Source organism: Sorex fumeus, unplaced genomic scaffold, assembly GCF_029834395.1.
Source record: "Sorex fumeus unplaced genomic scaffold, SorFum_2.1 ptg000024l, whole genome shotgun sequence".
Taxonomy (NCBI): Eukaryota; Metazoa; Chordata; class Mammalia; order Eulipotyphla; family Soricidae; genus Sorex; species Sorex fumeus.
In genome coordinates this window covers 13,652,464-13,666,072 of record NW_026606081.1, presented here as the reverse complement: position 1 = coordinate 13,666,072, position 13,609 = coordinate 13,652,464, and the positions used below count along the sequence as shown (strand labels likewise).

The window sequence follows — 13,609 nt, the reverse complement described above, 5'->3', positions numbered from 1 at the left end:
CTCCAACCTCCTCTCTTCAGATGCTTTTCACTGAACAAAGAAAAGCGGAGTGCACATAGAGAGGGTGGGTGGAGAACAAAGTTACCGGATATTCTATGAACTGAGCAAATGGAAGTCCAGAGGAAAGGGTGCCTCCCCTAGAGACACACAGACTCTGTTTTCTTAATGTCAAACATCTGGAAAAGAATCAAAAAAGTTTTTTAAACACCCGGGTGCTTCCAAACGGTGAATATTTGGTTCAGTAAAATATAGCATTGCCTGAATGTTCTGCTTGTCAGTGAGTTGTGGCATCCCATACACAACTATAATAAATTAAAGACTAGTCTAAGAATAGAAGTAAGATTTCCTGGTTCATACTGCAAGGTTCTGGCCCAGAGACTGTCTTTGATTGCATACACGTACACTGACTGTTCTGGGCTGGTAATACTCCTTGCTTCCATAAAAGAAAAGGGCCTTTGAGTCAAAGACTTGGCTCAACTATGTGCTGGATTATTTGATCTCTAGCCAGCTGGACTAGCATAAAATCTCCTATTAGTGCTATATATTTCATTTGACAATAAATTCTTCATTCTAGACTTTTCTTTCTTAAAATAATATCCTGTTAAAAAAAACAGAAAGTTATTAAATTGTTTTTTTCTTTAAGAGTTGTGTAGATTTCAATTTGAATCGAGAGTCGGAAGCTGGTGATAATGTACTTATCTGGTATCAAATTTTCTAGGCAAGTTAGATAAGTCAGTCTTAATTTTTTGTTGTTCTGCATTTCAAAATAAAACATATAGTCTGGAAGGAAATAAAAACACACCAACAGCCATCTCCTATTTGCTAGATAGTCTGTTTAACCAGAATAAATGTCACTGTACTAATAACATACTAATATCCATATAGTATCTTTATTTAGATATGCTTATTTAATAATATCCTTATTTAGAGTTGCTACAAGGAATCTTTCACCTCATAGATAAATTGTGGTTTTATAGTGAGTGTGTGTTTACATCTGTTTAGCTACTCCCATTTACAAGTCATTTATTTACACCTTTGCTTCATTATTTCTAATCTCCAAGGAGGCTTCAAACAGAGCATTCACAGCAGGGACATTTGTAAATTGCCTACACAGTTTCCTGAATAGTTTCAAAGGACATTTATGCAGCTGGTCCACTTCTAAGTGGCAGGTGTGGATGGAGAGAGAACTGTGTGGGCAGTTCTTTCTCTTGGTCCTAGAGAAATTTCTCCATTGACCACAAAATCCCACTTTGGTGGTTGGGATATTCTTTCTAAATAACTAATCTGGGAAGCATTCTGAAACCAGTACCAATCTTCACAATGATTGGAGACTGACATTCTGAGTGACATTAAATATACCTAATAGAAAAAGAGTCTAACTGACCTACACACTTGAGTTGCTTTGGAGGAGCATGAGTGGGAGGGGGACTGGGTCCCTGATGGGGGTAAATGAGTACACTGGTTGTGAGTGTGGTGTTAGAATTATGTCCATGACAAACCATTATTAAAAGTATGATAAACCAAAAAAAAATTATAAATAGAATTTAAAAATAGCCATTCTTTCTGGATTGATTATTAGTTCTGTCAAACCTATATGGTACCTGTATGATATGGCTATCTCTGTCTTTGTTGTGTATGTGTGTGTGTTTCGTTGGTCTTTTTTCTTGTTGCTTTAGTTTTCAGTAGCTCTTTGCTTGGGCTCAATTATCAAAGAGAGCAGAAACAGATATTTTTCCAATTTGAAAACATGAGGAAAAACATGAGGTAAACATGACCATTAGCACTGCACTGTAGCACTGTCCTCCCATTGTTCATCGATTTGCTCGAGTGGACACTAGTAACGTCTCACAACAAATTGTTAGACTTGTTGTTACTGATTTTGGCATATCGAATATGTAACGGGTAGCTTTCCAGGCTTTGCCGGTGCGGACGAGGTACTCTCAGTAGCTTGCAGGGCTCTCTGAGAGGGGTGCAGGAACTGAACCAGGATCCGCCGCGTGCAAGAAAAATGCCCTACCTGCAGTGTTATTGCTCCCACCCATTTTAACATTAAGATTTCAAAACCAGTTTTCAGCAGTATTTTGATGGTGTTCATTACATCTGCATTATAGAGAAACGTGTAAGTCAAACCTGCAAAAAAATTAAATTTGATGCAGAAAAAGTTTACTTTTGCCAACTTTTTCAGCTTCACTTATCACCAAACTCCCTAATCCTGTCGGTATTCTTGCACCCAAAGAACATGGGTATTTTAAAAAAAAGTGCCATTTGTGCATTTAAAGCAGAGTAAAGTTTGTAAGACACTGAAATAGATCACAGTGAAAATTATTTCATGTGTTTTGGGGCTGGAGCTATAGCACAGGGGGTAGGGCATTAGCCTTGCATATGGCTGGCCTGGGTTTGATCCCCAGCATCCCGAATGGTCCCCCCAAGCACTCCAGGAGTAATTCCTGAGTACAGAGCCAAGAGAGACCCTGAGCATCATTGGGTGTGACCCAAAAAGCAAAAAAAATGATTTCATGTGTTTTGAGTTTTAAAATAGGGCAATAAGATACATTATGGTCTAAATTATGATAGCGTAGTCACACACTAGGAAATCCATTACTTACCTATGTTAATAGACACATGAGAAAATTCAATAAATGAATGTCAAAATAGACACATAGAGCATTCATATCATTATGGATCAATTGTTAGTGATTTAAAAAACAAAAAAACTTTAAACTCCGGTTTCAAGTATTGTTTAGTTATTTAATAATACTAATAACTAAAGAAAATAGTGAAAGGTTAGAAAACGATATGTAAAATGAAGAATGTTTATTTTCAATACTTTCTTCACTATTATAGCTGAGGTTCTGAGTGGTACAGTAAAAATAGCAACATACTGGAGATGATTATATTAGATTAAAAGGGAAGAAAATCTGTACCTTGAAAACTCCAGGGAAAAATTTGATTATCTATAAGTATAACAAATGTCTGGCTCAAACAAAAAAAGAGAACATTTACAAGACAGAGAAAATCACAGTATCAAAGATCATAAACTACAACTAACTGAACAAGAAACAATCAAGAGAGAAAGCTAAAAATGTCATCAGAGGATGTATAAGAGACTACATAAATGGAGATATACATATACAATTGTTCAGGATATGAAAAATTCTAATTAGTTTTGTAGATTATTTATTGCCTTAGTAGAGTGTAGAAGTCACCACCCACTCTATTCACAAATGGAACCCAAGTATCTAGAGCAGTGACTGGAACATAATCACTGTACAATTAATATCTATTTAATAGATATTATGAGTGAAATTTTATTTTCAAATAAATTTATAGATTGAGAAAGGCCCGAGTCAAAATGCGCATTTGATATTATGATGAAACTTATAGTGAGATTTATTCTTAAAAAATAATTTAAAAAAGTATACTATAAACAAAATTTAGTATGTATTACCTTTAATTTTACAAAAATAATGTATGAATATCTGATGAGACAGTTAACCTTAAAATTGTTGATATTTTTCTAATTTTGCTTTAAAAATAGATCTTTTGAAACACATCCCTTGTTCAAGGATTAGGAGAATTAACATTGTCAAGATGGTAATACTCCCCAAAGCACTATACAGATTCAATGTGATCCGTATAAGGGTACTCATGACATTTTTCAAAGAAATTGACCAAACACTCCTGAATTTCATATGGAACAACAGGCACCCACGAATAGCTAAAGCAATTCTCGGGGAAAAGAAGATGGGGAAAATCACCTTCCCCAACTCCAAACTGTACTACAAAGCAGTAATAATTAAAATGGTATGGTATTGAAACAAAAACAGACCCACAGGCCAGTGGAGTAGGGTTGAACATCCTTACACATACCCTCAAATATATAAGCATATAATCTTTGATAAGGGAGCAAGAGATGCAAAATGGAGCAACAAAAGTCTCTTTAACAAATGGTGCTGGCAAAATTGGACAGCTACGTGCAAAAAAAAATGGGCTCAGACCTCTACCTAACACCATGTACAAAAGTCAGATCAAAATGGATTAAGACCTCAACATCAGACCAGAATCTATAAGGTACATTGAAGAAAAGGTCGGCAAAACCCTCTACTACATTGAAACCAGAGGTATCTTCAAGGATAAAATACCATTAACCAAACAAGTGGAAACAGAGATCAACAAATGGGACTATCTTAAGCTAAGAAGTTTCTGTACCTCAAAATAAACAGTGAGCAGAATATAAAGATGGTCTACAGAATGGGAAAGGATATTCACCCAATATCCCTCTGATAAGGGGTTAATATCAAGAATATACAAGGCACTGGTTGAACTCCACAAGAAAAAAACATCCAGTTCCATCAGAAAATGCTGTGATGAAACGAACAGAAACTTTATCAAAGAAGAAATCCCAAGGGCCAAAAGACACATGAAAAAATGCTCTACCTCATTAATCATCAGGGAGATGCAGATCAAAGCAACTATGAGATATCATCTCACACCACAGAGACTGGCCCACATCCAAAAGAACAAAAACAACCAGTGTTGGCATGGATGTGAGGAGAAAGGGACTCTTATTCACTGCTGGTGAGAATGCCAACTGGTCCAGCCTTTCTGGAAAAAACTAGAAATCGAGCTCCATTTGACCCAGCAATACCACTTCTGGGAATATATAGCGGAGATGAAAAAAATACAGTAGAAATGACACACACACACACTTCTTTGTTTATTGCAGCACTATTTACAACAGCTAGAATCTGGAAAAAACCCAAGTGCCCAAGAACTGACGACTGGTTTACCAAAAGAAACTTTGGTATATCTACACAATGAAATACTATGGACTACTGGACTACTGTCCTCCTGTTGTTCATCGATTTGCTCAAGCAGGCCCAGTAACGTCTCCATTTTTTTGAGACTTCTTGTTACTGTGTTTGGCATATTAAATACTTCACGGTAGCTTGCCAGGCTTTGCCGTGTGGGCAAGATACTCTCAGTAGCTTGCCAGGCTTTGCTGTGCAGGCAAGATACTCTCGGTAGCTTGCCAGGCTGTCCGAGAGGGGCCGAAGAATCGAACCCGGCTCGACTGGGCTGGCTGCGCGCAAGGCAAATGCCCTACCGCTGTGCTATGAGGCTGTCTTATTCCAAGAACAAAAAATTCAAGAAAAATATGACACATTTGCTCTGTTTACTATTCCTTATGGCATGCTGAGTACAGTTTTGACAAATTTTTAGACTTCACAAATAGATTTCTTTGTGAAACTCCAAGGACTTAAACATTGTCAAAAACTTCATTCAATAAAGTCATTCTTAATTTACCAAAAAAAAATGTATAATTATTTTTCGTCAGTCAATGTCAAAAAATATAAACTTCTTTCTTCCCTATTTCTATCGAGGTACCATAAATTGCAATGCTATTAATGATAGGGTTTCTTGAATATAATATTACAACACTACATCCGCCATCAGAATGCCCACTTTCCTACAACAATGTCTCAAGGGTCCCTCCCATCCACACCTCCCTAGGTAATCTCAGGTCTGTGGATTAACTCTAGTTCTCCTGTTACTTCTCAATATTTCTTTATATCCCATATATGAGACAGATCATTCAGTATCTGCCCCTCTCCTGACTATGCTGAGCGCAATATTTCCCCACCCTCAATTCCATTCACATGGTAGAATGATTTTTCCTTTTTTTTTTCCTTAAATTTTTATTAGTGAAACACCATGAGGTACAGTTGTAGACTTACAAATTTTTGTGCTTGGGTTTCAGTTATACAATGATCAAATACCCATCCCTCCACCAGTGCCCATTCTCCACCACCACCAGTCTCAGTATCCCTCCCACCCCCTTCCCCCCATCCCACCCTACTTCTGTGGCAGGGCATTCCCTTTTGTCATCTCTCTCCTTTTGAGTGCTGAGGTTTGCAAAAGAGACATTGAGTGGCAATCTTGTTCGGACTATAGTCTACTCTCATCACGCATTTCCCATCCTGAGAGGAACCTCCCAACACGCTTTATTTGGGTGCTCCCTTCTCTATCTGAGTTGCCTTTTCTCCTAGCGTGTGCGGCTGTCCTCAAAGCCATGGAGTAATTCTCCTGGTACTTATCTCGGCTATTCTTGGGTGTTAGTCTCCTATTTTGTTACTTTATGTTCCCCAGATGAATGCAATCTTTATAGCTGAGTAGTATTCCATCGTCTATATACCACAATTTCTCTATCATTCATATGTTATTGAGTACTGTGTTGTTTTTAGTTCTTAGCTACTGTGACTAGTGCTGCAATAACCATAGAGACACAGATATCTTTTGGAAACAGCGTTTTGGGACTCTTGGGTTAGATATCAATAAATAGAATTGCTGGGTCAGATGAAAATTCCATTCTTAGTTTTCTAAGAAGTGTCCATATTGTTTTAAAAAGAGGTTGAAAGTTGACATTTTTCACAAATAGTGGAGGAGGTTTCCTTTTTCCACACATCTATGCCAGCAGATTTGCTTTTCCTGGGGTGAAAATACAGGCTGAAACAGTTTACTAAATGTGCACATATAAGTGCATGTACATATACACATGTGTGCATGTCCACACACAAAAAGCAAAATGATTTATTTCTATATTAATTTCTATGTATTATGCATATATTTATAGACAAAAAAAGCATGAAAGGATTACTATCCTTGAGAGTGGGGATTTATTAGACGGGAGCAAAGTCATGCAAGGTACTTGCCTTAATTTCTGCATAGATTGAAGTTTTAAAAATGAATATGTATTTAGAAATTACATTAGTGTTCGTAATATATTATTAGGTAAAATCTTATATAAACACAAACAATAAAATATTACAATAATTTTTTCATTCTGGCAAATATCACAATTATGTAAAAGTCACAGAAGACATTTTGTTAGATGGATGTTTAACATACTTTATTTTCATTCCTACTCTTAAAAAATCATGAGTTATTTAAAAGTATCTTCAGTATATTCATGTGTAAACATATTCTCATATCTTTAAAATACTTACCGAAAATATTTATTATTGATATGAAATAATATGAAATAGGCGACTAAGCAAGTAAGGTTACTGAATTATACCTATAATAAATTTCCATTTCACTTCTTATAGTAAAATTTATATTTGCCTAATATCTTTCGAAAAATGTAGAAGTCTTTAGGTTTGGGGATCACAGCTGGTAGTGCCTGGAAGCTCCTTCAACTTTATGTTTTAGATTTACTCCCCACAGCACTGGGGTCATCATGGAATCCTAGAAATCGAACCCAGGCATCCTCCATGATGCAAAACTTGCAACCAACTTGTTGAGCATTTTCTCCCACACAGTCTGGTATTTTGGGAAGTGGGAATAACCCTTGAGAAATGTGCAGGAAATGGGGCCCCTCTGAGTGATTCTTGATCAGGTTGGTTCACAGTTCAACACAAGGATGCAGGGAAACGGTGCTGCTACATAGTTTGAGGAATTATCTGCACCACCCTGAATGTCCTTGGAGCTTCCAGGCTGCGTCCAGCAATGCATGCAAGACATGTGTCTGAACCCCCTTACTTTTCATGCACTTGGTACCACTCTTTATGGCCGGATATGTTGAGAGTAAGTTTTCTTCACTGTTAGTGACTGTTACTCATAATACATGAAACCCTGGGAAGGTGATTTGTTGTACAACATGATCTTTCTGGATTCTCATCAGAATTTAGTTTGTTTCTGAGTTGAGACAAGGTTCTGAAAAGCTGCACTTCAGTTAGCCCAATCCCTGCCCCCCCAAAAATCATCATGACCTTGCTTTCCACATTCATTATAGTGAAGAATGCTATGATTTGATTAATAGGAAAAACTAAAACTTACAGATTCTAAATAGTGATCATGTGAGATAAACTTAGACCATTTTATATTTGTGATTTTTTAAAAATTCTTTTCCCTCCCCCCCTTTTTTTTATTTTGGGTCACGCTTGGTGATGCACAGGGGTTACTTCTGGCCCTGTACTCAGGAATTATGCCTTGAGGTGCTCAAGGGACCATATGGGATGCTGGGAATCAAACCCGGGTCAGCCACATGCAAGGAAAATACCCACCCACTGTACTATTGCTCCAGCCCTGTTTTTGAGCCAATGATTAGCTATACATTGCACTGCATCACTGTCCTTCCGGTTGTTCATCAATTTGCTCGAGTGGGGACCAGTAACATCTCCATTGTGAGACTTGTTGTTACTGTTTTTGGCATATTGAATATGCCGCGGGTAGCTTGCCAGACTCTGCCATGCGGGCGGGATACTCTCGGTAGCTTGCCAGGCTCTCCGAGAGGGATGGAGGAATCAAACCTGGGTTGGCTGCATGCAAGGCAAACGCCCTACCTGCTGTGCTAACTCTCCATTCCGTAGATATACATTATTTCAGATAAATTTAAAAAATATTCTTAAAGGGCTGGAGCGATAGCACAGCGGGTAGGGCGTTCGCCTTACAAGTGGCCAACATGGCCGACCCGAGTTCGATTCCTCCGCCCCTCTCGGAGAGCCCGGCAAGCGACCGAGAGTATTCGATATGCCAGACACAGTAACAACAAAGTCTCCAATGGAGACGTTACTGGGCCCGCTTGAGCAAATCGACGATCAACGGGAGGGCCTTTTTAAAGGATAAAACTCTATTTTTAAGTCAAATGGCAACTAGTTCCATGCAACATAACTTGATGGAACTTAGTAAAATTGTTGATACTGCTGATAAGCAAGTAAGATAAATAATAATTTAACTAAACACATGTCAAAGTTTCTCAGCTATTTATTAGCCAATCTGTTACAAAATCTGTTTTGGTTTAATTTGTCCTTCATTTTTTTCAATAACATTCAACTAAATTAAAGGCTTTATTTTTTGCCTCTATTTTTTTTATCATAAAAATCCTTTAACTTTAGCTTTAAAAAGTATTTTATAACATGATTTTTATTATTTTTTTTAAGTTTTCGGGCAACACCCAGCTGTTTTTAGACTCACTCCTGACTCTTTGTTCAGGAGTCACTCTTGTTGGGACTTGAGGGAACATATCGGGTGCTAGGGATCAAAACCCAGCTGACTGTATGCGAAGCAAACACCTTGGCCTCTGTACTATCCCTCCAGCCTCTTAAAAATGAATATTAAATAACTAATATCTTGGCCTCTTTTGTGTGATGGGTTGCAGTAATTTTTTTATATCAGTATCATAAACTTTTAACACTATGTAATATTTTATCAAAACTATAATAAACATAATGTACCAACTGGAAAATCATGTATTTTTCTTCTGTACATAGCCAAGAGTATTTATAGAGTAACTATACAATTATGAACAGTATTTCTAATATCTTCCATGAAGATCAAAGGAAACAGAAGGGAGTAATTAGATAAAAGTCTTAGACTATTACTGAAATTGCTGGCGTTGACTACTTTTTAAAAATACTTTAACCACCGTGGTTTACAAAGTTGTTCATAATACAGCTATTTTGGGCATTTAATGTTCCAAAGGGCTGGAGCGATAGCACAGCGGGTAGGGCGTTCGCCTTACAAGCGGCCAACATGGCCGACCCGAGTTCAATTCCTCTGCCCCTCTCGGAGAGTCCGGCAAGCTACCGAGAGTATTCGATATGCCAGACACAGTAACAACAAAAGTCTCCAATGGAGACATTACTGGGCCCGCTCGAGCAAATCGACGATCAACGGGAGGGCCTTTACCTTTACCTTTAATGTTCCAACATCAATCCCACCATCAGTGCGACCTTTCCTGCATCAATATCCCTGTTTCTCATCCTCCCACACAAATTTTATATTATTTTATAGCATAAAATGATTCATGTTATGTTGCTGGTTACAACTAACTGGATTTATCAAAAAAAATATTTCAGTAAAAGAAAATTTGTTAAAATTGCATCACTGTATCACTGTCATCCCATTGATCTTCAATTTACTGGGGCTGGAGCCAGTAACATGTCTATTCCTCCCAGCCCTGAGATTTTAGCAGCCTCTTCTCACTCATCTTTTCCCAATGATTGGAGGCTCTTTCAGAGACAGAGGAATGAGACCTATTGTCGTTACTGTATTTGGCATATCAAATACACCACAGGGAGCTTGCCAGGCTCTTGCCAGTGTGGGCGGGATACTCTTGGTAGCTCGACGGGCTCTCCAAGAGGCATAAATGGGTAAGATGTGTCTTATAATGTGTCACGCGGTCCGGAAAGCGGCCTGGAGCATGGCGGTGGTTGGGTAGTGGAGGTCGGCTGCCAGGGCTGGGTTTGTTGGGGTGGGGAGGGTGCTCACCCACCCCACAGCCTGGTGCAGATTCCGGTGGCATGGTTCTGGGGGCCTCCTTTTATACTCCCTTTTGGGAGGAGCATCCATGAGTTCTGGAGGGTGGCTGATGAGGAGATTATCTGGTGCCGGCAGGGTATGACTTATGGGTATGATCCTTGAGTCACGTGAGACTGGGGGAAGCAGGCAGAGGATCTATGTTCCAGGGTCCTGTGGAGTCCAGAGTCCAAGGTCACAAAGTTCCACATTATCTGGGCTCCATGGAACTTCATTCATGCATGAGGCACGGCCGTAGCATCTGGAAAGTGGCTTGGAGCATGGTGGTGGTTGGGCAGTGGAGGTTGGCTGCCGGGGCTGGGTCTCTTGGGGTGGGGAGGGCTCTCACCCACCCCACAGCCTGGCGCAGAGTTCATTAAAATTGTTATATATCAAAATGGGCCATTAAGTCATTGTATGAAGGATTACTAAGCTGTTGCTAGTTCAGCCTTCTGTGTTATTGTTTCTGTTTATTGAGTTTAGTTGGCATCTATGCTACTTTCCTACCTAATGTGACGTGCTAATAATGGACTGTTAGTTTTGTGGAATTTGGACATGTCACATGGCCGTGTACATGACAATGTGATACAGGAACTCAAGGATTTGCAGAACTTGCTGGATGAGTTTACATGGAGATAGCTGTGGAATGGGGCTTCAGGCAGTAGAGGACAACCAGATAGTTCTATCATAAGGAGTCACTAAAGAACGGGAATAACCAAAGCAACCTTAAGAAGAAACAAAGCTATGGACATCACAGTTTCAATTTTGAACTTTATTACAAAGCAATAGTAGTAAAAAAGAATGGCATAAAATTGGCATTAAAATGGGCACAAGATCAATGGAACAGAATAGACAGCCTAGACATAAATCAATCAATAAATATATGCACATATATGTGTGTGTGTGTATATATGTGCATGTATAGCACAGCAGGTAGGGCGTTTGCCTTGCACGCGGCCAACATGGCAGACCCGAGTTCGATTCCTCCACCCCTCTCGGAGAGCCCGGCAAGCTACCGAGAGTATTCGATATGCCAGACACAGTAACAACAAAGTCTCCAATGGAGACGTTACTGGGCCCGCTCGAGCAAATCGATGATCAACGGGAGGGCCTTTACTTTTTATTCAAATTATGTTTGACAAGTCACCACGAGTACACAAAGGGAAAAAATAAGTTTTTTCAAAAGTGTTGGAAAAACTGAATATTCATGTTGAAAGAATATAAATGAGCCTCGAATTATACTTACAAAAATCAACTCTAAATATTTTGTTTCAACAAGATCAACAATACCCAAATATTGAAAGAGACATATCTCACAAACCCAGACACACACACATTTCAGACCAATAACTGTAATGAACATGGATGTAAAAATTATCAACAAAATATGAGTAAAAAAAATTGAACAGTATTTGAAAAGAATTGTACGTCATGATCAAGTAGAATTTAATCAAAGGCTACAAGGATGGGTAAAAAAAGCACGCAAGCCAAGGTGAGAGCTCATATTAACAAAAGCAAATATAAAAAGCATATGGTTATTTCAAAAGATGCAGATCCATTTAAGACTAAACTTAGAACAGGGATTAAAAAAAAGAATCTTACTTTACATGGTAAAGCCCATATCCAACAAATCCATAGCATCCATAGCAACCTTCAGACTTAATGGTGAAAAAGTAAGTCAACCCCCCCCCTCCCAAGATCAGGGATGAGACAAAAGTTTACCACTATTATTTAACATATAATTGAAAGTTCTAGTCACAGCAATTATGCAAGAAAAAAATTAAAAAAGGGGTTGCAGAGATGGCATAGGAGTTAAGTCTTTTATCTTGCAAGTCTTTTATCTTGCAATTCCCTAAGCACTCCCAGGACTGATTATCTAGCACAAGCACAGAACAGAAGCAACAGCTCTGCCCCCAACACCAAAATAAATAAATATAAATGAGGGGAAAAGGGTCAGGGGCACATGTTTCATGTGAATGGAACTCTGATCCAGCAGTACATGCCCTTCCCCCACAGCACAGCTGGGGGAGGGGGGTGGTCTTGGTGTCCTCATAGTGCTTGAACAATACCACATCCTCGAACCTTAGCTTGAGTCATCTAGCCCAATTTATTGTTACTGGGACTGGTTTTCAAATTTTATGAGAAATACTGCTTGAGAAACCACTTCCCTTAAAGAAAAAGTAAATAAAAGGCTTTCAAATTGGAAAATAAAACTATCACTACTTAGATGACATGATAAAATCCAAAGAAAACCCTAAAGACTCCCCATAAAAACTACTGGAAATAACAGTAAGTCAGTATTAAGGAGACAGGCTACAAAATAAATATACAGAAATCTAAATTTCTATATTCAATATTTCAATGATTTGCTCGAGTGTGCCCAGTAACGTCTCCATTGGAGACTTTGTTGTTACTGTGTCTGGCATATCGAATACTCTCGGTAGCTTGCCAGGCTCTCCGAGAGGGGCGGAGGAATCGAACTCAGGTCGGCCATGTTGGCTGCGTGCAAGGCAGACGCCCTACCCGCTGTGCTATCGCTCCAGCACAGCGGGTAGGGCGTTCGCCTTACAAGCGGCCAACATGGCCGACCCGAGTTCGATTCCTCTGCCCCTCTCGGAGAGCCCGGCAAGCTACCGAGAGTATTCGATATGCCAGACACAGTAACAACAAAGTCTCCAATGGAGACGTTACTGGGCCCGCTCGAGCAAATCGATGATCAACGGGAGGGCCTTTACCTTTACCTTTACCAATATTTCAACAAGAAATATATTTTAAAAAGTTAAAAATAATTTTAGGATTCTTTTGCAGTTCATAAGCATGATGATTGAGCAGTCATCATTTTGTTTGACATGTATCTCCCTTAAATCTTGTGGTGATGCCAGCACATTACCCATTTTATGTTAGGTTTTTTTTTTAATTTAGGCACCATGATTTATATAACTTTTAATATCAGAATTTTAGACAGTCAATGTCCCAACTACAACCACCACCAGGTCTGACTCCAATGTCCAATGTCCCAAGCTTCTCTCCCTCCACCTAACCTGTCTCTTTTAAAAATATAACTTGTCTATTATAATTTGTATTGTTTTAAATAGTGTTGACTTCATGGGTTTGATGTATATAATTATCCTACTAGAAAATACATATTTTTAAGATCTCACGTGAAAGTGCATTAAAAGGGCTGGAGCAATAGCACAGCGGGTATGGCATTTGCCTTGCATGTGGCTAACCTAGTTTTGATTCCCAGCATCCCATATGGTCCCCTGAGCCCCGCCAGGAGTAATTCCTGAGTGTATGAGCCAGGAGTAAC

The 13,609-nt window shown here is 38.9% G+C and overlaps 1 protein-coding gene and 1 non-coding gene across 3 annotated transcripts in view; one reads left to right on the top strand and one right to left on the bottom strand.

Moving 5' to 3' along the window:
* DLC1 (DLC1 Rho GTPase activating protein) overlaps positions 1 to 13,609 on the bottom strand; it is a 461,166-nt gene that overhangs the window by 366,399 nt on the left and 81,158 nt on the right. The gene's annotated exons all lie outside the window — the stretch shown is intronic.
* On the top strand, positions 13,096 to 13,199 carry LOC130023834 (small nucleolar RNA U13). The gene has a single exon (XR_008792503.1). It is a non-coding gene; the product is annotated as a small nucleolar RNA U13 (small nucleolar RNA).